Source organism: Monodelphis domestica, chromosome 3 (assembly GCF_027887165.1).
Source record: "Monodelphis domestica isolate mMonDom1 chromosome 3, mMonDom1.pri, whole genome shotgun sequence".
Taxonomy (NCBI): Eukaryota; Metazoa; Chordata; class Mammalia; order Didelphimorphia; family Didelphidae; genus Monodelphis; species Monodelphis domestica.
Genome location: NC_077229.1, coordinates 413,601,721 through 413,626,532, shown reverse-complemented (window position 1 = coordinate 413,626,532; position 24,812 = coordinate 413,601,721). Strand labels below are relative to the sequence as shown.

The 24,812-nt window shown below is 35.6% G+C and overlaps 1 pseudogene; it reads right to left on the bottom strand.

The window, feature by feature from the left end:
* Nucleotides 1-2,366: 2,366 nt before the first annotated feature.
* LOC100618812 (ruvB-like 1) overlaps nt 2,367-24,812 on the bottom strand; it is a 59,014-nt pseudogene continuing 36,568 nt past the window's right edge.

Below are 24,812 nucleotides of genomic sequence, written 5' to 3'. Positions count from 1 at the left end.
CTCTGGGTGGGCAAAGGCACTAGTCTGGAGGGGGAGTACCTTGCAGGAAAAGCTGTGCCAGGCTCAGTGTCCAACACAGGCAGTGGGGAAGCAGATAGAGGAGAAACTCAGAGCTCAGACCCAGAGGCATAGTTGCAGCAGCAGAGACACTCCATATTGCCCTCCACACCCTGAGCTTTTGGCACCAGGGCACATCCAGCAATCCAGTCGAACTTAATCCCATCAAAGCCTCCAGAGGACAGGGAAGCTCAAACTCCAAAACCCCTCCCCCACAGACCACACTGAGAGATTTACTGACAAAACTCCAAGGGTGAAGGCAACAAATTGGGAAACAATCTTTATAACAAAATCCTCTGATAAAGGTCTAATTACTCAAATTAATAAAGAAGTAAACCAATTGTACAAAAAATCAAGCCATTATCCAATTGATAAACGGGCAAGGGACATGAATAGGCAATTTTCAGTTAAAGAAATCAAAACTATTAATAAGCACATGGAAAAGTGCTCTAAATCTCTTAAAATCAGAGAAATGCAAAATCAAAACAAATTTGAGGTATCACTTCACACCTAGCAGATTGGCTAACATGACAGCCATGGAAATTAATGAATGCTGGAGGGAATGTGGCAAAGTTGGGAAATTAATGAAATGCTGATGGAGTTGTAAATTGATCCAATAATTCTGGAGGGCAATTTGGAACTATGCCCAAAAGGTGATAAAAGACTGTCTGCCCTTTGATCCAGCCATAGCACTGCTGTGTTTGTACCCCAAAGAGGTAATAAGGAAAAAGACTTGTATAAGAACATTCATAGCAGCGCTCTTTGTGGTGGCAAAAAAATAAATGGAAAATTAGATGATGCCCTTCAATTGGGGAATGGCTGAACAAATTGTGGTATATGTCGGTGATGGAATACTATTGAGCTCAAAGGAATAATAAAGTGGAGGAGTTCCATGTGAACTGGAATAACCTTCGGGAATTGATTCAGAGCGAAAGGAGCAGAACCAGGAGAACATTGTAAACGAGACTGATACACTTTGGTACAATCAAATGTCATGGACTCCTCCATTAGTGGCAATGCAGTGACTGAACAACCTGGAAGATCTATAAGAAAAACCACTATCCACATTTAGAGGAAAAACTGTGTTTTTTCAACTGCTTGAATACATACATGGTCAAGGGGATTTGGCTGGGGATGTAGACTCTAAATGAACATCCTAATGCAAACACCAACAACACGGAAATAGGTTCTGATCAAGGAAACATGTAATACCCAATGAAATTGCATGTTGCCTGCGGGAAGGGTGGAGGCAGAGGAGGGAGGAAAATAATATGATTCTTGTAACCAAGGAATAATGTTCTAAATTGACTAAATAATTTAATTAAAAATTAAATTAACAAAAAATAAACATACTATGATAGCAAAAGATGACTTATTAGTCACCCCCAAAGTCAAATTATTTGTTTCTGGTTTAGGAAAATATCATCCACAGCCCCTGGGAATGACATCATTGCCAGGGTATTTTGATGTGATGGGTATGGATGGAAGAACTGAAATTGAGGGAATGTAATAGAATGAGCTAAAATAGTAGTGGAATAGACCAGAAGGAAGAAGGCTATATTGGTTATCCCATATGGAGGAAGAAAAAGTGGAGAAACTGCCATGGAAAAAGGATGGGGATGGGGAAGACTGGGAGTATTAGAATCCAACTCTCATCAGACCTGGCATAAAAGCACAATAAAATATACAACTAGAGGGATACTTTTTTTAATGTACAGAAAAATGAAAGAAGAAGATTGTGATAAGGAAAGGACTGGGAAAAGTATGGAGGACAAGGGGATAAGAAAAAAAGAGGAAAGTGAAGAATAGCTAGATGGGAGTACATGTCAAGGGTCAGGTGACAGGATGAGGGAATCAGAAAGGAGGACACAGCCGGGGAATAAGGAAGGGATTTTAGTAAAGGTAGAATAAGAAATAAGAAATAAAAGGTAAGGAGAAAGGAATAAGGGAACCTTTGGAAAGGTAGGCCAATTTGGAACGAGTAGGGCAAGGGGAATGGATATAGGAGGAGGATTTGGGTAAAAGGAAGGTAATAGGAGAGTTTTTCTATAACTAAACTTTACTTAAACTTTAACTAAAAAGATTTATTAGATGATATTCCAGCAACTCTGGGAGAAAAACATGATAATTTTATATTAATTATTTCATACAAAATGAATTGCTCATGACTTAGAAAAAAAGACATTAAGTGCAGAGGTTTCTCTGCTCCAAAAATACCCATCCTTATATTTTTGCTGTTTTAGCTGGCCAAGGTACACTTTTTATGTCTTTCCATTATATCTCAAAATTGTTAAAATTCCACCATTATTTTACTTCATATTTTTATCCTGTTGATCAGGCAGGATTTTGCCTGAAGATTTGGCATCAAAAAAGAGTTCACTAATTTCTTCAACATGCTCCTTCTCAATACTAACTTTCCTTTTGATCTTGACTTGCAAGTTAATTGGGATCGATATCTGCAGTAAGTATCTTAATGTTGTCTTGGTACAAATTTTGCCCAGGTGGTTCAATATTTCCTCACTGATGTTCATCCCTCCTTTTGGGCTCTGATTTTTATTATCTGTTTCCCTTCCTGTGGGATATACAGAATGGTATGGATGAGCATCACTTACTCTAGAAGGTCAAGGGCAATTCCATGTGGCCAGATCACATCCTCAAGGCCCTAGATGACACATTTGTTCTGGTTGAAAGCAAAGATGACAAGGGCCAATGGAGGTCTCCAAGGTATCGTACAGGTAGGTGAAGTATTAGATATCCAATCTGTGCACTTCATCAATAAAAAGCATGCCAGGAAACAACTCAACTAGGCCTTGGTCAATGAATTTGTTTAACACCATTTTTTTCTCCTTTCAGAAATGATCTATGACCTTGTTCTTCTTTGGCTTCATTAATTGACTTATCATGGAGAAGATAACCTGTCCACCCTGGGGTCTAGCATTGGCAACAGCTGAATCATTCAGGGTCAAATCCTGAATAATCTTTTATTTATTTATTTATTTTTTTGGTGCAGTCACCCTTTGGAAATATTCTTTCACTTCAAGGTCCAATTCAGCAGCATAAGTATCACACCTGCTTTGCCTCTTTGTTGCATCACTGTTTTCTTCTATGTATATCACTTCTCCAGTCTAAACTTGCTTTTTCTGCAGACTTTCAAAGCTGCTGAAGTTGTTTCAATCATTTGGGTCTTTTTTTGCAATTTTAGGTCCCATAATTACCTGGCGGATGGTTTACCATATCCACCAATAAGGTTTTCTATCTGAGGAGGGATACTGCAGAAAATAAAGAAGAGGGAGACAAACAAAAAAGAAGAATGTAATAGATGGAAATGTACAACTAATAACTATGACACTACATGTATTGGGATGAATTCACACATGAAAAGAAAATGGATAGCAGAAAGAATTAAAAACTAGGATCTGACAATGTGGTGTTTACAAGAAACACTGAAAATGAGAGACAAACATAGAGAGATAGTGAGGGGCTAGAGCAGAATATACTATGCCCTAGCTGATCCAGTCAGGTGCCAGTCAAGATCTCTGACAGAGTTGGGGATAAAAAGGATACAATGGGTTTAACAGGGTAACTGTTGGGGGGGGTGATTACTATAAATAATGAATTATTATCAATATTGTTCTTATTCAACAAATAGGAACAGGGTTCTGAAACTATGACCTGGGGGTCACATGTGCACCCCCCCCAGGCTATTTATCCATCCCTCACCGCAATTCTGGAAGGGGCATCTCTTTCACTGGTGGTCAGTGAGAGGAGCACTCTATGTGGTGGTGCCTCAAAGTATGGCATCACTAATGCACAGTACTACTTCCTGTGACATAATCCTTTGTGTGCTGCCTTGTTCTGAGAGTAACTGAATGAGAACAAGGCACCATGCAATGGATTATGTGGCCGCACAATGGAAAGCATTAGCATGGTGAGCAGCAATATTGGGGAGGGGATTCTACACTGTATATACTGCTGCCTGGTATAGTAGTGGTGGTGATGGGCCTGTGCAAAGTGTTATAGGCCCATCACAGCCAGTGCTGCAGCTTTCACTATCCCAGACAGCGGTACACAGATTTTTTCATAATTTTTTTTAATAGTCCATCCCTCCAACGGTGTGAGGGACAGTGAACTGGCCCCCTGTGTAAAAAGTTTGGGAACCCTTGCTATTCATCAATTGTTATAGCACCCAGATTTTTAAAGGAAAATCTTCTAAATGAGATACAGATGGAAACAGAGAACAAACTAATAAGAGCAGTTGACTTTAATTTTCTCCTCTCAGGGCTAGATAAATCCAACCAAAAAATAAGTAAGAAAAAAGGTAAGATGAATAGAATATTAGATAAATAAGATAAATAACTGAAGATACACACACACACACACACACACACACACGTACCAGGTTAGTGATTAATCTAAGACTGAGCATACACATGATCCAAATACAATTTCCTGTGAGACAACAATGATTTAAAGAGAATAAAGAGTCTACAACAGTCTTACCTTCATACTCATAATACTGTATATGTAATCCTGCATCCCTGAGGGATTGAAGCACTGGAACAAAAGTTCCATTAGTTATGACTAACATGAAAAGACTTGTTTTAGAAAGAGTATGGTCCTGGCAACAGATTGCATCTGATTCCTAAAGACCAATCCAGCAAAATATGGTCCTGGTAATTTCTGTTAACTGAGAACTGGACAGGCTAAAGTGATCAAATTAAATACAAATAGGAATATTGAAAAATGTGCCTAATATCATACTACTAGAACAGCTATGACTTTTTTTTTTTAGAAAAGAAGATGGACTTATATTTAGAGCAGTAAATCTCTTCATATTCATTGATCTAGAATTCTCAATCTTAGGTAAGGCTCTAAGGACATTATTGAGAATGTGAAGAGCTGTGTTTATATAAAATTATCTATGGAAACTTTATTATGAAAAATAACTGGAAATAACAGAAATGCAATTAATGGGAAAATGATTGAATAAACAGTAACATTTTAATGTAGTATGTTATTATTGAAATGAAGAATATTAGAATGTAAAGAAAACAAAGGGAATATATGAAGATATGAAAAGAAAAGAACAGAGAACAGAAATAAAACATATTGTTAAAGGGATTTTCTTAATCTTCCTCTGTCTCTTTAAGAGCAGGAGATTTCTAAGTAAGAGCCAGGAACTGAGAAGTTGCTTTGAAAGAAGCTGAAAATTCTGTTACCTAGGAGACGAGGAAGATATATATAAGGAGAGACAGTTGAGAGTTGAGGGTTGTTTTTTTTTTTTCTCAGTACTTGGAGAAAGCAGGAGGTCTGTCTAGCTCTCTCTCTAGCTGTCTCTCTCTCAGTCAAGAGATGGACTAGAAGTTTTATTACTGACACTTGTAATAAAGAAATGGATTTAAGGAGGTGGTAGGTGACTAATGTTTATTGATTAGCTTATGTAGATAGATAGTAAATATATTTCTAGATAGGAGTTGTATACAAAAGTTAGGCCTGGCCTAGCCAGGCAAGAAGAATATATCCTCGAAGACAGTAGAGTTTTTAAGAAATTTTAGGTAGGATTAGCATTTTAGGTATAGTTATAAGGTATTAGAGTAATAGTCTCACTTTCCTCCTTTCTTTTTTCTATCTGAACTACTTATAAATTAAACTTAGTATTTTATCAAACTGCTCTCCTTAATTTTTGTCAAACTCCTACCCCAAAATTAACCCTTAACAATACCATGATTACATTTTTAAAATAGCCACAAAATCAAGGGGAAAAATATAACCAAGTAAAACAAATCCAAAGGGAACTCAAAAGCAGAGGAAATTTATATTAGCATACCTATGTAATAAATATATCTTAAACAAATTATAAACAATGTAGAGTTTGTGTTCTTGCACATGATATTTTTATGCATTTGTTTGGTTTATTTTGGGGGGATTTTTTGGTGGTGGGTGTGGTTTTAAAAAATTAGGAAAAGAAAGTTATGAGAAAAATAACAGCCCAGGAAACATATATGAAGAGAAAAGATAAGATAGAGCAGCAGTGGTCAGAAAAAAAAATGTCAATGATTGGATTGGACACCATATGTGTGGCATGGAGAATCAAAGAAATGCTCATGAGTAAGGATGACAAAGCTATAATAAATAGTGCATTTTGTAAAAGAATAAAAAAAAATATGTGAGACAAGGGTAACCATAGACAGAGGACTTAATCTTTCTTGTAGTAAAGAAATAAATTCTACTTTAACTAATCTGTTAGAGAATATATAGATTTTGGGAAAATTATATGACATAAAGAAATGCAAAAGCATACATGTTCATCTCCAGGTTTTGTGGCTCTTTTTCCTTCCACGTTGTCTGTTAACTTGAACATTTCAAAGATTTATTATTTTGTTTATAAACATTCTGTGGCTATACTAATATAGAATATGTATAGGCCATGATAAATGCTTTCATGATATTCTGTGGCCAAGAAAAATAATAGATTTAAAAAAAATTTTTTTCTAAATTAGTTTTTCTGACCATACCCAGACTAATCCTTGAGAATCATTTGTCAAATATAGTCATTTCTACCTTTGCAAAATTTACCATATATAGTGAATTCTTTACAATTTTTACCGGAATTTATCACCTATGTCTTATATTAAGAAAGAACCTCTCTATTCCTTGGGTTTCTGACAAAACCATTTAGCTGTTAAAGTGATTTTCCTAAAATCCATGTCTGACCATGCCTCTCACCCTACTAAATTAACTCCATTGACTCCTTATTACTCCATGATTAAATAATATATTTTTTCTCTTCACTATCAATTCCTCACCATACTAAGTTCCTTCAAGATTCAGCTTACGTCTTATGTTTAAAGGGATAATTAACCAGAACCTACTTATTATTTCCTTCTCTCTGAGATTACTTACAATTTAGACCGTGGACATATAAAATATGTGTGTGTATGTATCTACTTATGCATGTTATATTCAGGTGTATTTAGAAACCAGTTCAAATTAGTTCTAGAATGTTAAATTTTCATTGAAAGCATTTATCACTTTAAAAATCAGTGCTTGCTTTGTTATTTTTTGTTGATTTATCAGGTTAAAAAAGTGGTGGTGAAAATATTAATAATGCAAATTAAACTTTAAAATATGTTGATTATGCTTTCCTCCAAGATGTACTGTTATACGTACATCAGTGCACCACATTTTATCCCCCATTAGAATAATATCTCCTTGAAAATAGGGACCACGTTTTTGTCATTTTTTAAATTCCCAGCCTTTTTCAGTGTCTGTCAAAAAGCAATGACTTAATAAATGCTTGATAACTTGATATTTGACTAAATAACTCAGTATGCTCTATCAGTGTTTGTACTACACTCACATCAATCAGGAAGACACTCTTACAATGAAAATTGAGGAACTAATAGTATATTAGTCATATTTACCTTGAGATCATTAATATTTGTGGATACTAGAATTAACTATATGGATCCTGGGAAACAACTAAGAAGCAAAGAACACATTTACAGAACTCTAGAATAAATAGAAAATCAAAATCCTACTAGGTTTTTGAGTATGCAGAGCAAAAAGGGTAAAAGAAATTTTAGTCAGACAATTAGAAAGCAATCTCTAGTACCAAAAAAGAACTAGTGTTTATGTGACTCATTCTGTTACAGAGTACAATTTTTACATTTTTTTCCCTTTCTGTTTTAATTTCTGTTCTCCAGTTCATGAAGTAATGGGTTTCCCTATACAATGTAAAAAATAGACTCGAATACAGGACTACAATCCCCATGAGCCTTTGCTCCACTTCCCCAGAATGCCTTGTAATCTCACCTGGACCGAGATCGAGAAGATATTTAAGCAAAGGCTTTTGAAGTCTTGGGGCTTTTTTGGACTTCCGTTTTTGGAGCAGAGGCGTCTCTTCCATGATGTGAGGTTATTTTGTCTAGGCCTCTGGCCTAGGCACATGTTTCTTACTTGTATATTCTTAATCTTTAACCTTTAATAAATCTCTAAAAAATATAGTACTCCTTGCAGAGAGTAACTAATTTCTACCTGCCTCAGTCTCCCCCTCTCCCCTAAATTTTAATCTTTACAGTTTGGCTAACCACTACGGGAAAAAGAACTTTCAGTCTTCTGATTTCTTTTCTGATCTTAAATTCAGTTTTAATAGCTAGTACCTAGAAAGCTGCCCCGCCGCTTCCTGCCTGCAGCCTGCAGCCCTGATCATCCTCACCTGGTACCTGGTCCCGGCCTTGCCCACCCCCGCAGCCGCTCCTGCTCCTGGCCTCTCACCGGCCCGCTGCCTGCCTATTTCTGTGCCCCAGACCCAGGAGCCCGACCCAGCCGGCTCATCACCCAGATCCTTGGAGCAGATCGCTCAGGACTCATTGCGACCAGCTGGTAACAGTATTGGCCACGTGGGCGGAGGGGAGAGACCAGAGGGAAAGGAGATTTTCCCTTAGGCTAAGCCTCCACGTGGCTGGGGGTATTGGCCACTGCGGGATCAGAGAGGGGAAAGAGAGAAAAGACTAGAGAGAAGAAACAGACTTTTCAAACAGAAACCTAAAAAGCAATGGGCTGTTTAAAAGGATTTTTGACTCTTCTGGCAATTTCATTGATTTTGCCTGCCTGTCTGGGAGCAGACTCAGCCCAAAGATTCAACTTTAACTTTGGGGAGGAAAATGGGTGGCCCAGCGAACTGGAAGCCAGGCCCAGAGACGGGAGGTCTCTAGTTAAAATCTGGCCTCCGATGCTTCCCAGCTATGGGGCCCTGGACGGATCCCTTGAACCCCATAGCCTAGCCTTTACTACTCTACCTTCGGACAATAGACATTTAAATGGATAATTAAAAACAAACAAACAAGAAAAAACAACCCAAGGAACTTTGAAGAGACTAAAGGCTACATTCTAAGGCATTTCAAACTCCAATGGTTTATAAAATTATCTGTATTCTATTGCATTTTTTGTTTAAGGTTTAACTTTGTGATTTTAAGTTCATATATTACTGGATTGAATATTATTCTGTGAACTGAAGGTTGATTGAATTTATTTTGAATGTACTGAGTTTTGAAATTCTGTTGTTTTTCCCCTATAACTGTGTTGAACAAATATTATTGTGAATAAGCCCATATATGAAAAAACAGCCTTTTTCTATTTTGCTGAGGATAGATGGACTTCAGAACTGGTTATAATTGTATTAACAACCTTTGGGATTTTAATGTGCTAAATACCTCAAATGATTTGATTTTAAGGGTTTTTTAAATATGATTTTGGAATTTTTTTAACAGTCTGGTTATTTTTGCCTGCCCCTACCATGAGGTAAGGCCCATTACAGTAGCTGAAGTGAAATGTATTTTATAACCCCCAACCTTCCCACATGTGAATGGAAGTTGGGCAGTTAATTTCAGGGCATTTGTACCCTTGGGAAAAGCCTCCAAGAACAAGGAGCACCCCTTTATTTATGCTCTTCAGCTCACTATTTTACTTATACCAGGATGATATATAGATTTCTTGATTATGTTCTAAACCCAAGATGAGTTTTACTTTGTTTTAAAATATGTTTATTACCAAGGTTGAAAGATTGCTACGTTTGTAAAAATTGTGACAAATGTCCATCAATTCATAGGTTTTAAAAATGTCATACAGCAACTTATGTGAAATATGAAAGTGTGTTTGTTTGCTATTGTAATTAATTGGGCTATTGAGAATTTTGGGGATTTTGATATCTACATATTTGTACTACTGTATTTTTAAAGATGAAAAAATTGTTAACCTTGTTCAATTCATTTGCCTTCTACTCACAGTGATCATGGCCAGATACAAAGAGGAAATGGATCTCATTTTTTGGTGAGAAAGCCTTGCATATCTCTTGCCAATTGATTCATATACCTCATACCTCAGCCATGCATCCCTAACTGATTCTGAATCTTTCAATCACCCACAACACGGGGGAATGTAAAAAAATATCATTATTTAAATTGCAAAGTTTAAATTCTTTTTGAGAAGAATTTTAGGTAAAGAAGATGCTACTTCCCTGAATTCAGAAACTGAACTGTTGGAGAAGCCATCATGAAGAAGCCTCCAGACCACAAGTTGCACAAAATTGAACTTTGGGTGTGGTTGATTGAACATTTATTTGTATGTATACTTTTATGCCAAAGGGGACTGCCCCCTAACGGCTTTTTGTCAATGTGTTCAGAAATTATTGGTTTTATTCTTTTTTCTCTTATCCTCACACTATTGTAATCTTTTAAGTTGATTTTGTTTTTATGATCCTTTTGGGGAAAAATTAATTTTTCCACAAATGATCACACGGGGGGATGTAAAAAATAGACTCGAATACAGGACTACAATCCCCATGAGCCTTTGCTCCACTTCCCCAGAATGCCTTGTAATCTCACCTGGACCAAGATCGAGAAGATATTTAAGCAAAGGCTTTTGAAGTCTTGGGGCTTTTTTGGACTTCCGTTTTTGGAGCAGAGGCGTCTCTTCCATGATGTGAGGTTATTTTGTCTAGGCCTCTGGCCTAGGCACATGTTTCTTACTTGTATATTCTTAATCTTTAACCTTTAATAAACCTCTAAAAAATATAGTACTCCTTGCAGAGAGTAACTAATTTCTACCTGCCTCAGTCTCCCCCTCTCCCCTAAATTTTAATCTTTACAACAATGAATGTCTAAGGGGGAATTGTCCATGTTTTAGTGCTAATATTTACCTGAGCTCACAACTACATGAAGTCAGTTTAGTAAAGTTTCTTGCATGGAGTCTGATCTCATTAAATATGTGAAAAGTTTGTGTATTACTCTTTTTAAAATTATTTTATCTCATTAAAAATATTATTTTATTTTAATAAATTTCCACACGTTTTTAGAAGTTATATGATCCATATCATTTCCCTCTCTTCTTCCCTCTCCCTCCCAGACCTGATAAGCAATTCAATGTGGATTATATATAGAGAGAGATATAGATATTATCAGCACAAAGCATTTAAATAATCATACTTTCCCCTGAAAGAATATAGTTGATATTGATGAGTAGGTGATTCTTGTTGTAAACTCAGTTTCCTTAACTTCCATAATATCATATTTCAAGCCTTCTGAGCCTTCGATGGGGAAGCTGGCAGATCCTGTGTAAGCCTAATTGAGTCTTCATAATATTTGAATTGTTTCTTAATGGATGCTTGTAGTATTTTTTCTTTGAACTGGGAGCTCCTTAGCTTGGCTATAACATCCCTGAGAATTGCCATTTCTATATTTATTTCAGGAGGTGATCTCTGGACTCTTTGAATTTCTATTTTACCCTCTTGTTCAAGAATATCAGGGCAGTTTTCTTTGATAATTCCCTGTAATCTTGTAATATTATATATCTAAGTTTTGTTTCATTTTGTTTTTGATGATGAATTTCAGTAGTCCAATAATTCATAAATTATCTCTCCTGAATCTATGAGATATTTAATAATTTCTCCTATTTTTTTAATTATTTTTATTTTGTTTTATTGTTTCTTGCTGTCTTGTGAATTTATTAGCTATTATTTACCCAATTTTTTTTAATAAAGAATGAATTTCTTGACCTTTTGATCCTCCTTTTCCATTTGGTCCATCTACTTTTTATGAAACTTTTTTCTTCATTGGATTTTTGTGCCTTTTTTCCAGTTGATTGATTTTGCTTTTTAAATTGTTATTTTCCTTTTGCGTTATTTTAATTTCTCTCTTTTCCCATTTTCTTCCCATTTTTCTTTGACCTATCTTATTTATTTTTTTATTCCTTTTTGAGAACTTCTAGTGCTTAAGACCAATTTCCATTTTTCTTTAAAGTTTTGCATGTGGTTGCTTAGATCTAACTGTCCCCCTTTGAGTCTCTGCTTCACTCTTTGTATCCATAGAAATTTTTTAGGTTTAAGTATTTCTTTTGCTGTTTGTTTATTTTCCTAGCCTTTTTTCCTTCTAGAAACTTGGAATTCCAAAAGCTGGTGATTCTGACTCCAATGCTGATGGCTTGCAGGACATAATATTGTTAACTGTTTTTCCCTGGATCTTAAACACAGCATAAGCTTGAAAAGACCAAGTACTTTCAACTTCTGGGCCTCAACATGGGTTAGTGCTACGGCCTGGTACTTCAAGGGGTCAGTCTGGGGTTTGGGGTGCTCTGTTGTTGCTGGTGTAGTCAGGGTCCCATGATCCCAAATTTGGCCTATGCCTAGGCATGGAACCTGGAGAAGTAGGTGGCAGAGAGGTTGACCAGCTCTCCTCCGCATGCAGTTTTGATTTCAGTTCCCCCTTATCCCATGAAAATCAACTCTCTCTACCTACCTTCCAAGTTATGTTCAGCAGGGGAGACCTTTTTCTAATTTGTCATAGATTTTGACATCATTTTAAGGTACCTTTTAAAAATTGATTTTGGATGACTATCAGAGTAATTACAGCTTTTTCTGCTTCTAAACCACCATCGTGGATTCTGAATTACTCTTATCTAAACAAACACACACCTTCTAAATACTTTTCACATCTTGAAGTATAACCTTTTTTGAACTTTTGCATTTTATAGAACAGACATTAAATATCTAGTAAACACGAAATTTCATCTAACCAAAGTAATAACTGGGAACTAGAATCCAAAAAACAAAATGATTTTATCTGTCAAGTCCCACCTTGATCTGACTAGTGGTATAATAAATACTAATGAATTTTTAAAAATAGATCCTTGCTATAAATAACTTAAATTTCTTAAGAAAAATATGAAATACACATAGATATACTTTGATTATACTTGGGAAGAGATGTAGCATAAGACAGTGAATATGAGAATGAAATGTAAAGATAGAAGAAAAAGTAATTAGATTCAAGAGGAAAAACTATCCTCACACAAAGTAACATTAAATTAACTAAAAATGATGAATGATAATGAAATGACTCAAAGGACTAGAACATCTTGGAATTGAATAGCTAGGCTCTCATCATATTTGGCCTTCACTAGACCCTTAGAAAATTTGGTCTGAATTTTGAGTTTGTAAACAAATGAGGTAGTGAACAATTTATCAAGCATTCAGAGTAACAAATAAAAGTTACTTAAAATGAAATATAAAACAACCAATTAAATGTTAAAGATAATAGTATTCTTCCAGCCAGAGAAAAGGAAACATCAGAGAAAATCCTAAATCTTTTCATGTATATTAGATGTCATAAGAGACCTGAATGACAGAGTTGAGAAACTCACTTTAGAAACCAATTTTTCTTTACGTCCAGCAGAGAAAAAATTTGCAATTTGTGCTTGAGTATATTATAAAATTAACTTCAGGTATAGAGGTAATTTAAATAAAAAATAGAAAACCATAACCAGAATCATGGAAAAAATTGAGAACTCTTTTCAAAGATATTAAGCTGGCAGGAAATGTCATCATTTTTACAGTTTAATATGGTCAACCTTTTTAAAGTTAGTGGGATAAATTAGATTATCTTTTAGTTAGTTTATAACCACAATATTCTATGAATATATATATACTGTCAACATGGAAATCTAGAGATCCCCAGTTTATTTAGTTTGAGTGTAGAAACCCCAGGTTTTGACCTTGTCACAGGAGAGTTTCCCACAGAGGGAAGGTCCCTCTTCACCAGACAGTGAACTTCCTGGTAGTTTGGGTGGGAACAGCTAATCCCATCCAATATTAAACATCCCTTTTGTCCCAATGGTTTCTTCCCCCTAGGCTAAAGTCCATGACCAAGGTGACCCAGCCCTAGGCTGAGTCTTTCCCTTTTGTGTCCATTGTAGGGCCCCAGCCCCTCACTATTATTCCTGTCCGGAACTCTTCATTTTCCTTTCTTACCATTGTAAAGTCAATCAACTGTCCCTCTAATCCTAAAGCCCCCAGGTCACCTAGAGTGGTATATAGGTTCCCCAAGTTCTTTTGTTCCTAGGAGTCCATCCTGAGTTGGTGGCACTCCCAGGGGCTGGTGACCAGAGCGTCTTGACTCCGGTGCAGTCTTGGAAATCAGCTCTGTTGTCGTAGCAGCGCTAACCCCTTTTCCCTTGATTAAAGAGTGATTTTGACTATTTAATAGTTCTGTGTTTTTTCTAGTTGACAATACATATATACATATTTTACTAATCAACAATTAATAAAACTTTGAATGACACATTACAACCATAGAATGCAAGGCAGTAAAACTAATAATAATTTTACTGATGCACAAGATGATGATGTTGAAACAATATTTAGAAGTCTGCAGATGAAACTAAATTAAGTGGAATGCTAAAAATGCATAGAGTATATTCATAAGCAGAGAAGTTTCAAGCATTTAATTACCTCATAGTGCTAACATGATAAATGCACCTGGATTCAAATCAGTGGTAAATCATAGGTTTTGAAACAAAATATTTCAAGAGAGCAGTACTCCCTCAATAAAGTATTGTTTCCAATATAAAATCTGGAGCAATGCCAAAAGTAGTGCCAAGAACTGAAAGCAACAGAACTCGAATCTTATCTTTAGCTAAACCCTGGTGATGAGAGACCTACTTTCTGAACTAAAGTTAGGCACATTTTTAGGACATTCAATATTCTTTCAGAAAATATGGGGCAATTTTATGATTGAGGACTGTATTTGTCTGTTTGGCTGTATCTAAACAACTTTTCATTTTAGTGAAGAATCTCCATAGGAAACATATATGTTTCTTCTCTCCATAGACCTATACCCTCCCTGCCCAGAAAAGTTTTTGGATCATCCAGGATTCCAAATGAAGACAATATGGTCTGATCTGTGTTTCTTGACTATATTTATATATCCATCACCATATTCATCTAACCATCCAACCATACCTCATCTCACAGACATATTGCCTCCAGCTAATTAAAATAGGTTGAAAGATGATTGAGAAAACAGAATCAGAGGGAGTAAGGGGCACAATATCTAACAAGTAGTGGAGTGGAGCTCAAATTATAATTGTCAAACAAGTATATATAAAAATCAGCATTCATTTTACATACAAATAGATGCTCATAAGTGGCTTTAAAACTGCTTAAAATGTTTCCATAACATCAAACATCTCCCCCACCCCATCCCTGCAGTTTTACAGAAACTATTTATTCACTTACCAAAACTTTTGATCATCCATTATGCAGAGGGAAAATTCAGCCAAGTCTTCTTTAATTGAATTGGCATACCTTCAGAATGAGTTGAATGTGGATGAAATTTCAACATCATTATGCAGGATTGAAATTAAAATTAGCTACACATAATTTAAGACAATTAGGTGGAGAGAGCACTAGGCCTGGAGTCAGGAAGACTCATCTCCCTGAATTCAAATCTGGACTCAGGCAATGACTAGCTCTGTGATCCTGAGAAAGTCACTTAACAATAATTGTCTCAGTTTCCTCATTTGTAAAATCAGCTGGGGGAGGAAATGTCAGTACATTTCCCTCCAATACATTTGTCAAGAAAACCCCAAACGAGGTCATGAAGATTCTAACATAATTTTGTGACAGTTTTTCATGAAATGTTATGTGAATCTGGAGGATAAACTACATAAATGGTCAACATGGAAATATAGAGATCCCCAGTTTATTTAGTTTGAGGGTAGAAACCCCAGGTTTTGAACTTGTCACAGCAGAGGTTTCCCCCTGAGGGAAGGTCCCTCTTCACCAGACAATGGACTTCCTGGTAGTTTGGGAGGGAAAAACTAATCCCATCCAATATTAAGTATCCCTTTTGTCCCAATGTTTTCTCCCCCTAGGCTAAGGTCCATTACCAAGGTGGCCCAGCCCTGGGTTGAGTCTTTCCCTTTTGTGTCCATTGTGGGGCATCAGCCCCTCACTGTTATTCCTGCCTGGAACTCTTCATTTTCCTTTCTTACCATTGTAAAGTCAATCAACTGTCCCTCTAATCCTAACACCACCCCCTACCCCCCTACCCCACCCCCTGTCACCTAGAGTGGTATATAGGTTCCCCAACTTCTTTTGTTCCTCCCTGTCCATCCTGAGTCGGTGGCACTCCCAGGGGTCACTGACCAGGGCGTCCAGACTCTGTGCAGTCTCCAGGAACAACTCTGTTGTCCCACTTAGTAGTGCTAACCCCTTTTCCCTTGATTAAAGAGTGATTTTGACTATTTAATAGTTCTGCGTTTTTTCTAGTTGACAAAACCAAGATCATATTCTAGAATCATAGAACTTAAAAGTTGGTAATATGACAGATCATATACTCCAGTTGCTTTTTGTAGTTTTGGAAAATGATAGTTTATGGCTCAGTAGAAAAATAATGAATTCAAAGTTAAAAGATGTTTCAAATCTCAACTTTTTCTACTTATTTATATTTACTACCTAATCTCTCTTAGTTTCAGTTCTATTATTTGTGAAACAAACAAATTGCATTAGATGGCTTCTCAGGTCAAATCCAAATTGACATTGATGTTCTTGCGATCCTAGGCCAAGAGATTTTAAATAATTTGACCAAGGCATCTCTTGGAGTAAAAAAAGCAGAATTCAGATTTTAATCTAAGCCCTTGAATTCTGAATTCTTAAGTCTTTTTGTACATTATTTTTAGGAAGTACAGTTTTTAGAGATTTTAATTAACTGAAGATATTCTATAGAAAAAAATCTGTAAGGCAAATCATAGTTAAAGCAAAACTTCTTCTGAGGCAGAATTTATTTTTTGAATGAGTATTAATAAAATAGGGAATAAAACAAGCTCATCCATTAGATTTCACTGTCAGGTGCTACTGCACATATGGTCAATGCAAGCAATCTATTTTGGAGACATCTGCAAAAACAAAGTTAAGTATGCATGCCAAGAACCAAGTTCTGTCTTCACTTTAGAGTTAGCCTCAATTGCAAACTTGTGATCCTAAACTTTCTATACACTGAAACATCCCCAAGAACTTACTTCCCTAAATAAGAAAGGAAGAGAAAAAGAATGAAAAAAAAATCAATGATTAAGGTCTCTTGAATAGTACAACACTAAAGTGTAAGAGAAAGGAGATATCCTTTGGATTTGGGAGGGTATCATGAGTAGAGGTAAATAATCAGTCCTATGGTCAAGGTATAAAGGTTTTGTTTTGTTTTTATAATTACTATATGGAACCAACTTCACAGAAAAATATAAAATTTAACATGGTAAAAGAGTGTGAAATTGAAGAATTATGATTTTGAAGTTAAAGTTAAAAGATAACTATCTTTCCAACACACCAGAAAACCCAACTTCAGCATCAGTGATGGGTAAAATATCTATTCACCAATTCACAACATACCCTTAATAAGAATAGGTTTCCCTAAAAGGCAAAGAAATCTTTCCACAAGAAATGATTGACCCCTTCCTGAATTTATACAGCTTTCTATTTTTTCTATGTTTTCCCCTAAAGACAAAGTCCAACACACATGGATTTGGAGCCCTTTGGCTTGGTGAATGTTTCGATATCAAGAGATAGATTACATCCTGCCATGCTGACTCATTATTTTTCAATATGGAGGTAGAAGGTTGTCTCTAGAAGCTAAACATTACTGGAACTTTGTTATATGTCTGATTCTTATAACTCTATTCAATGTCATTTTATTAATTATTCAATGTCTTATGAGTACTTCATCAAAGTGAAGTAACATGTTACTCATGTCTCTTTGAACCTCAATGTCTGACGGAATTGGTAATTTGGATAAGAAAGCCTGGTGGCTCACTTTATCACTGACTTGGGTGAAGGACCCTGCAAATACAAATGGTAAAGTAATCATATGGTCAAAATTGTTATGATGTTTTAATGTGAAATTTGTTGTTCTGATGTTATAGGGGAAATTTCAATTAAAATAAAGCAGAGCAAGGTGACTAGGTCAGTGGGTAATGGAGGAACCTATTCAGGTGATAAAGAAAGCACTAATCACAGCATACCTCAGTTGCTGACTATTCTGCAGAAGTTGTACTGTCAACATAATAATATTGGAAGACAACTATTTTGTCATATTGAGCACCTGGACACAGAGCTCTAAGGGTCAGATAATGGCACTAATGGCCACAACAATGAAGAGACCTTTCCTGATGGGAGCAAGGACTGGCAGCCATAGCCAGGAACCCATGTTTCATCTTCAACCCAAAATTTCCGAATTTACCAAATTGAAGCCATTAGAGAGAAAAAAAAAAGAATGGAAACAAGGAAGTGATTTTGGGAATTGCAAGCCATGGGATAGAGCATATTTTTATGCTTTAGACTTTTCTTATTTTTATTTTCATGGGTTGAGGGTAATTATGTCCCCTAAAAGATAAAGAGTTAGGCAAGCCTTCACCAGCAAGAAACACAGAAAGTTCACAGAGAAACCATTTTAAACATTGCAGCAGGGGTTTCTGAGAGCAAAGTCTAAGGAAGCTAATGCCAAGACTCCTAAGCAGAGTTCAATAAGCTTCATAAACTATTTGAGGACTCCATTAGAGTCAATCAAATCAATCAGAAGCTCCTGATAGGATTCCTTTGATTCTTTTCAGGTGCATGAAATACGAAGTTATTAATAACTGTTCCCATAAAGATGAAATCCTTTTATAGTCAGTCTTCTAGTGGAATCTCAAACGGATGGAATATTTCCGAAGGAGGTAGGTCTTATAGAATTTATATATCCCTGCCTGTAGTGACCTACCACATTTTATAATACACTTGATTCAGGGTACTTAGCTATTTCCTTCTGAGTGAGGCTATACCTGAATAGTTATGGGTTTTCCATATTATGCAAATGTAAAATTAAATATATATATGTATGTATGTATTACATTCTTTTAAAATTTTGACTTTTCATTTTTCAGTACAAATTCTATCCCTCCTTCCCCTTTTCAACCCATTTAGAAGGCAATAAATACAATATTCGTTATACATATGAAGTTATAAAAACCAAACTTCCCTATTACCCATTTTGTGGGAGTAAAAGGAAAAGCAAAAAAATATATATATATATCCATATATACTCAGATTTTATCAGTTATCACTTTGGAGGTGAATAACATTTTTCATTGTGAGAAATTTAGAATTGTCATGATTCATTCTATTCTTCTGAGTAATTGTCTTCTACAGTTGATTATTTTGACAATAATACTGTTCCTTTGTATAGTGTTCTTCTAATTATGCTTTCTTTACTTTGCATCTTCACATATATAACCCCATTCATCATTTCTAATAACATAGCATTATATCAAATTAATATGCCATAATTTTATCATTCTTTCCCCAATTAATGAATATTCCCTAAATTTCTAATTCATTGCCACTCAAAAATGAGATGTAAAAATATTTTTGCACATATGACTCCTTTTCTATTTTTTTTATCTCTTTGAAATATAGGCATAATAATGGTAGAAGTCTTTAAGTGGGGCAAAGTTTTGTATCATTCCTCTGATGTAGTTCAAAGGGATGTAGATATTTTATTCAGTGAGACATATTGGAAGCCATTCATATCAATTCTCTGGACAAGTCAGATGCAGGATATTTAAAAATGAATCTTATGTGTGAAGGACTGTTGATTGTGATGGAATTGTCATCATCTATGCTATAGCCCTGATTATCTTGGTACTTCTCCTGTTCAACATGTTACCTTCAATCAGGAGAAAAACTTCTGACTAAGCTGATGAATATCATGATCTCTGCAGTATATCTTATACTTTTGGTGTTACTTCTCCTCACCAGTCAATCTTCACCACTATACATTATGAAATTCACTATGAATTGAAAAGATATAACATTACTCACAACATTACCTAGCTAATTTAGATCTGTGGCTCTGTCCTTCAGAATCAGAAAGGAAAGTCTAGGATTTTGGATATTTTCTTATCTATTTCCCCTGTTCTTTTCTCTTTTTTCTTTTCTCCTTAGTAATTTATGCCAAGTGGAAAGGGTAAAAATGTTCCTAAAATGTTCTCTTTGGACTGCAATAAATTCACCTGAAATATGAAAAAAGCTTATTTGCAGCAATAATAGGAAAACTTCTATAACATTCAAAATTTTATCTAGCATAGTTGAGCTTTTTGAGGGGCTGAAATGGCTAGACTGATACATAGATGCTAATAGTTCAGTTTTCATTTTTTTGTAGAAAATAACTAACTTCTGGAAGTTAATAATCTAGTCTATGTGGTAGGTGATGGTAAAAATCTTTATAGTTTGCAAAGAAATGATCTCTATTAAAATACACAACAGATGGCATTGACTTACCATGAAGAGCCATGATTGTTCAGTAGGTATTATCATCTTCTCTGTCTCCCTAATATTCTTATTCCTTTTCCTCTCATAATCAACACTTTTTATTAGAGTTCTGGAATTTCAAATATTTGGCATTATACAACACATGGATTAGGTGATTAATATCTAGGATTTGGTCATTCCAAAGAAGGAAGGGAAAGAGAAAAGAATAAGCATTTATATAGTGAAAGAATGAAAGAGTGATAGTTCAGTGAATAGAATACTTGGCCTGGAGTCGGGAAGACTCATCTTCCAGAGTTCAAAACTGACCTCAGACATTTACTAGCTGTGTGACCCTGGGCAGGTCATTTAATTTTATTTGCCTGAGTTTCCTCATCTACCAAATGATCTGGAGAAGGAAAAGGCAAACCAATCCATTATCTTTGCCAAGAAAACCACAAGAGGAGTCATTTAGAACTCAACATGACAGAAGATAACTGAACAACATAATACCTACTTTGTGCCAGGCACCATGCTTAGTATTTTATAAAATATTATCTCATTTGACTTTGACTAAAACCCATGAAGTAGGTACTATTTATTTTCTCTTACTTTACAGGGAAGGAAACTGGGCTGACAGAGGTTAAGTGATTTTCTGAGTAAAAAATTGGGGTATATTGAGGTGTGTGGATGCTGCTATCCACCAAGTGTTACCTCAGTCCCCTTTAGTGAAGTAAGGCAGATTGGGCCTCACCCCACCAGACCAGAGTGTAAACCAGTCTTCCAAAACTTCGTTATGTAAAATTAACAGGTTTATTAGTAAAAACAAAAGGGAGGGAAGGAGGATTTAGAAACAGAGATGTCCTAATCTCTAAGATCTCTTACTTCCCTCTTCACTCTAACTTCATTACAAGATAGAGTCTTCATGATCTTGATGCTCTCTGACACTTCCTGCTTCTGGCTAAATATTCCCAAATTCTCTTCTCTATTTTATCTGACATTAAAAATCTTCCCTTCTTGGTTTATATAGATGTTATTAGTTTTCAAGATAGATAAGGATGAACTCAAGGTGACTGAGTTCATTCACCCTGGCTCGACCAGATCTGAGATGGAGACCTCAATTCTCACATAATAACAGACTCTGGATAATAATTCTTATTAGTCAGGGTTGATATTACAAAGATCTTCAAGTGTGTTTTGTGTAATTAGAATCTGTTACCCTGAAAACTATGATCCCCAGCAAAACTTCAATTTTAATTCCCAGCAAAACTATGATTCTAAGAAGCCCACTCACTTCCTATCATTATGTGCTGACTTAGACTAGGCTATAAATTGGGTGGAGATTCATTTCTCTCTCTTTTTCTTCCTGTCACAGCTTTAGTGGAGCAGGGATTTTGAGCAGGTAGAAAAACTTAGTTACTTGGTTCTATTATGTCAGATAATAAACTTTTAAAAATAGAATACTTCAAGTATTGGACATTAATTTTAAATCCTACAGTTTATTTTGTGAGAAAAGGTACTCCCAAAGGAATTCAGAAGGTTTCCCTCCTCTTACCAACAGGCTTGATTAAACAGGCTCAGCAGTTAGAAACTCCTTCCTCTGACTTGAGGACAGGAAGCAAGTGCAGTTGACCATTGCAACTTCAAAAACTCTCCTTCCTCTGTCACTTCATTCCAGAATCCCTTCTCTAGAGTTCCTAGAATGTGTTCATGTTAGCCTCTGCAAACCAACTTTCAATGATACTTAACTCATTTCTATTTCTATTATTTATACTATAACATGAGTCACACAGTTAGTATCTTGGGCCAAATTTGAACTCAAGTCTTCCTAATTCCTGGTCCAGAACCCTTTGTAGTGTGTCAATTAACTGCCTCAGACAGACTATGAAACCTGAGTCTTCTGATTGTAGGTCCTTCATGGAAAGAAATTGAAAGCAAAAGTGCTTAGATTATTTGTTGATTGTACTATCATTCTACTTTAGGGTTGTTTTTTTTTTTCTCCTTCAGTAAGGCAAAGCATATATACCTAACTAAATCTTCCATGTCACTGTTATCCATCAATAGTTTTTACGCCATAGAACTTTGGAACGTCTCAGTAAATAAATAAAAAGAAATACATACCAAGTATTGAAATGTCATGAAAGCAGCTTGTAAAGACCATGCCCCAAATATTTTAGATCAGTTTTTTCCCATCAAAATTTCTAGAAATGGTCCTTAAGCTTTCAAGACAAAATCTTGGGCTCTGGATGTAGCTTTCTTGTTACCTGAGTATAAAATCCTTCTGTACATGAAGAACTAAACTTTCTTCCTTATGTTTCTAGACAAAGACCCAGAAATGACCAATACAACCACAAAAGATAAGTACTCAGCTGAATCAAGGATATATATTTTGTCAATATGAATTCATCATTATAATTTTTCCTGACATTGCAGAGTAAACATCCTTTTATATTGCCTTTCTATCTCATACATGATGTATTACACCTATGCTATATTTGGAAAAGGCTGTTAAGCTAAATTACCTCTGTGGTCCCTTCCAAGTTTAAAACTCTGATCCTGTGGTATTATGGATTTAACTCAATAGGATTTTATAAACATCTATTGGTCATAAAGCCATGTGCTAGGTATTTTAAGAATTAAATTAAGCTAAAACTTGTTTTTTCTTCATTGAATTCATAGTCTAAGAATATGATAAAACATGTAGACAAATAAACATAATACATAAAAAAATTAGTTAGATAGATGAAAAGTTAAAATGCTTGATAAAGTTGGGAAAGGGGATACTTCTTACCAAATGAGGATAGGCATTGTAGAAGAGAGATAATTTCAATTGAACTTGTTTTTTCATCTAAAATATTTTATTTTTTCCAAGTATATAAAATAATTTTAAAATTCATTAAATTTAGCATTAAAAATTTGAATTCCAAATTCTCTTCCTACCTCTCTCACTTACTGAAAATGTAAGAAATTTGATATAGATGATATATGTGCTGTCTCATGTAAAACAAACTTCCATGTAAGTTATCTTGTAAAAGAAAACAACAAAAAAGAACAATTCACTAAAAGATTTTTAAGAGTAGATTTTTTTCTACATTCAGATGACATCAATTCTCATTCTGGGAGTGGATTGCATTTTTCATAATAAGTCCTTTGGAATTATTTGAATAATTTAATCACTGAGAATAGCTATCATTCACATTTTAACATCATTAATATTGCTGTTACTTTGTAGACCATTTTCCTGGTTCTGCTCACTTTACTTTAAATTATTTTATCTAAATCTTTCCAGGTTCTTGTGAAAGCATTCTACTCATTTATTATGTATTCCATAACAGTCATATAACACCTTTTCTATTTTTATAGAATTGGTGTAATTGTGTGTGTGTGTGTGTGTGTGTTTGTGTCTGTGTGTGTAAAAATAGGTCCCTTTTTTATTTTTTAATCTGTTTGGGATACAGACCTAGGAGTAGTATTGCTGAATAAAAGAGAATGCAGATTTTGTAGCCCCTTGGTCATAGTTCCAAATTGCTTTTTAGATTGGTTATATGCATTTTAAACTCAACCAACAGTACAATCATGTCCTAATTTTCCCAAAACCATTTCATTATTGCTCATTTTCCTTTTCTGTCATATTAGAGAATCTGATAGGTTTAAACTGATACTTAGATTTGTTCTAATTGGAATTCTCTAACCAATAGATGTTTAGAACATTTTGTATGCCTAGATATAGATTTGAATTTTTCTTTAGAAAATTACCTGTTCATAGCATTTGACCATTCATCAATTGGAGCATGACTTACGTTCTTAGAAATTGGACTCCATTCTTTATGTCTTTGGGAAATAAAGACTTTATCAAAGAAATTTGCTATAAATATTTTCACAGTTATGATTGTCATTTACCTAATTTCTATTTTTTTCTGTTTATTCTCCTCTTCCTCCTTCCCTCTTGTCCCATCTTCTGACCACCCTCTCTACCAAAATGTACTCTCTTCTGTTAGAAGCCCCAGCTTATCTTATTCCCTTCACCTGCTATTTTACTTCAAAGAAAGGTAGATTTCTTTACCCTGATAAGCATGTATTATTGTATTTCTGAGGAAATTGTGATGGGAGTTAGAGTAAAGTGTTGTTCATTATACACATAGTAGTAGTCTCTCAGAAGCCGAGAATGGCAATTGTCTTTGTGCATTATCATCTATTAATGTGCCCTCATATGGCTTTGAAGTCCAAAGACTGAGGTGCAAAGTTTGTGGCACATGGGGCATGGGACAACAGTTGTTATGGGAGGTGCTGTTGTGGCCTGGCGTCGGCGTTCACGGCTGCTTCTGTCAGAGGCAGCAAGTTCTAGTTGCTTTGGTGTAATGCCAGCCCACTTCAAGTTGGACTTTAGCTGATCCTTGAATCTTTTCTTCGGCCGGCCTTGTTTCCTGAGTCCAGCTGACAGTTCACCGTAGAATACCTGTCTTGGTATGCTGTGGGTCCATGCAGATGACGTGTCCAGACCATCGTAGCTGGGCTTTGAGGACCAGGACTTCGATGCTGGTGGAGTTGGCTCTGTCGAGGACTTCCTGGTTGGTGATTCGGTCCTGCCATCGGATCCTCATAATTGACCGGAGGGAGCGTTGGTGGAATTGCTCCAGCTGTTTCA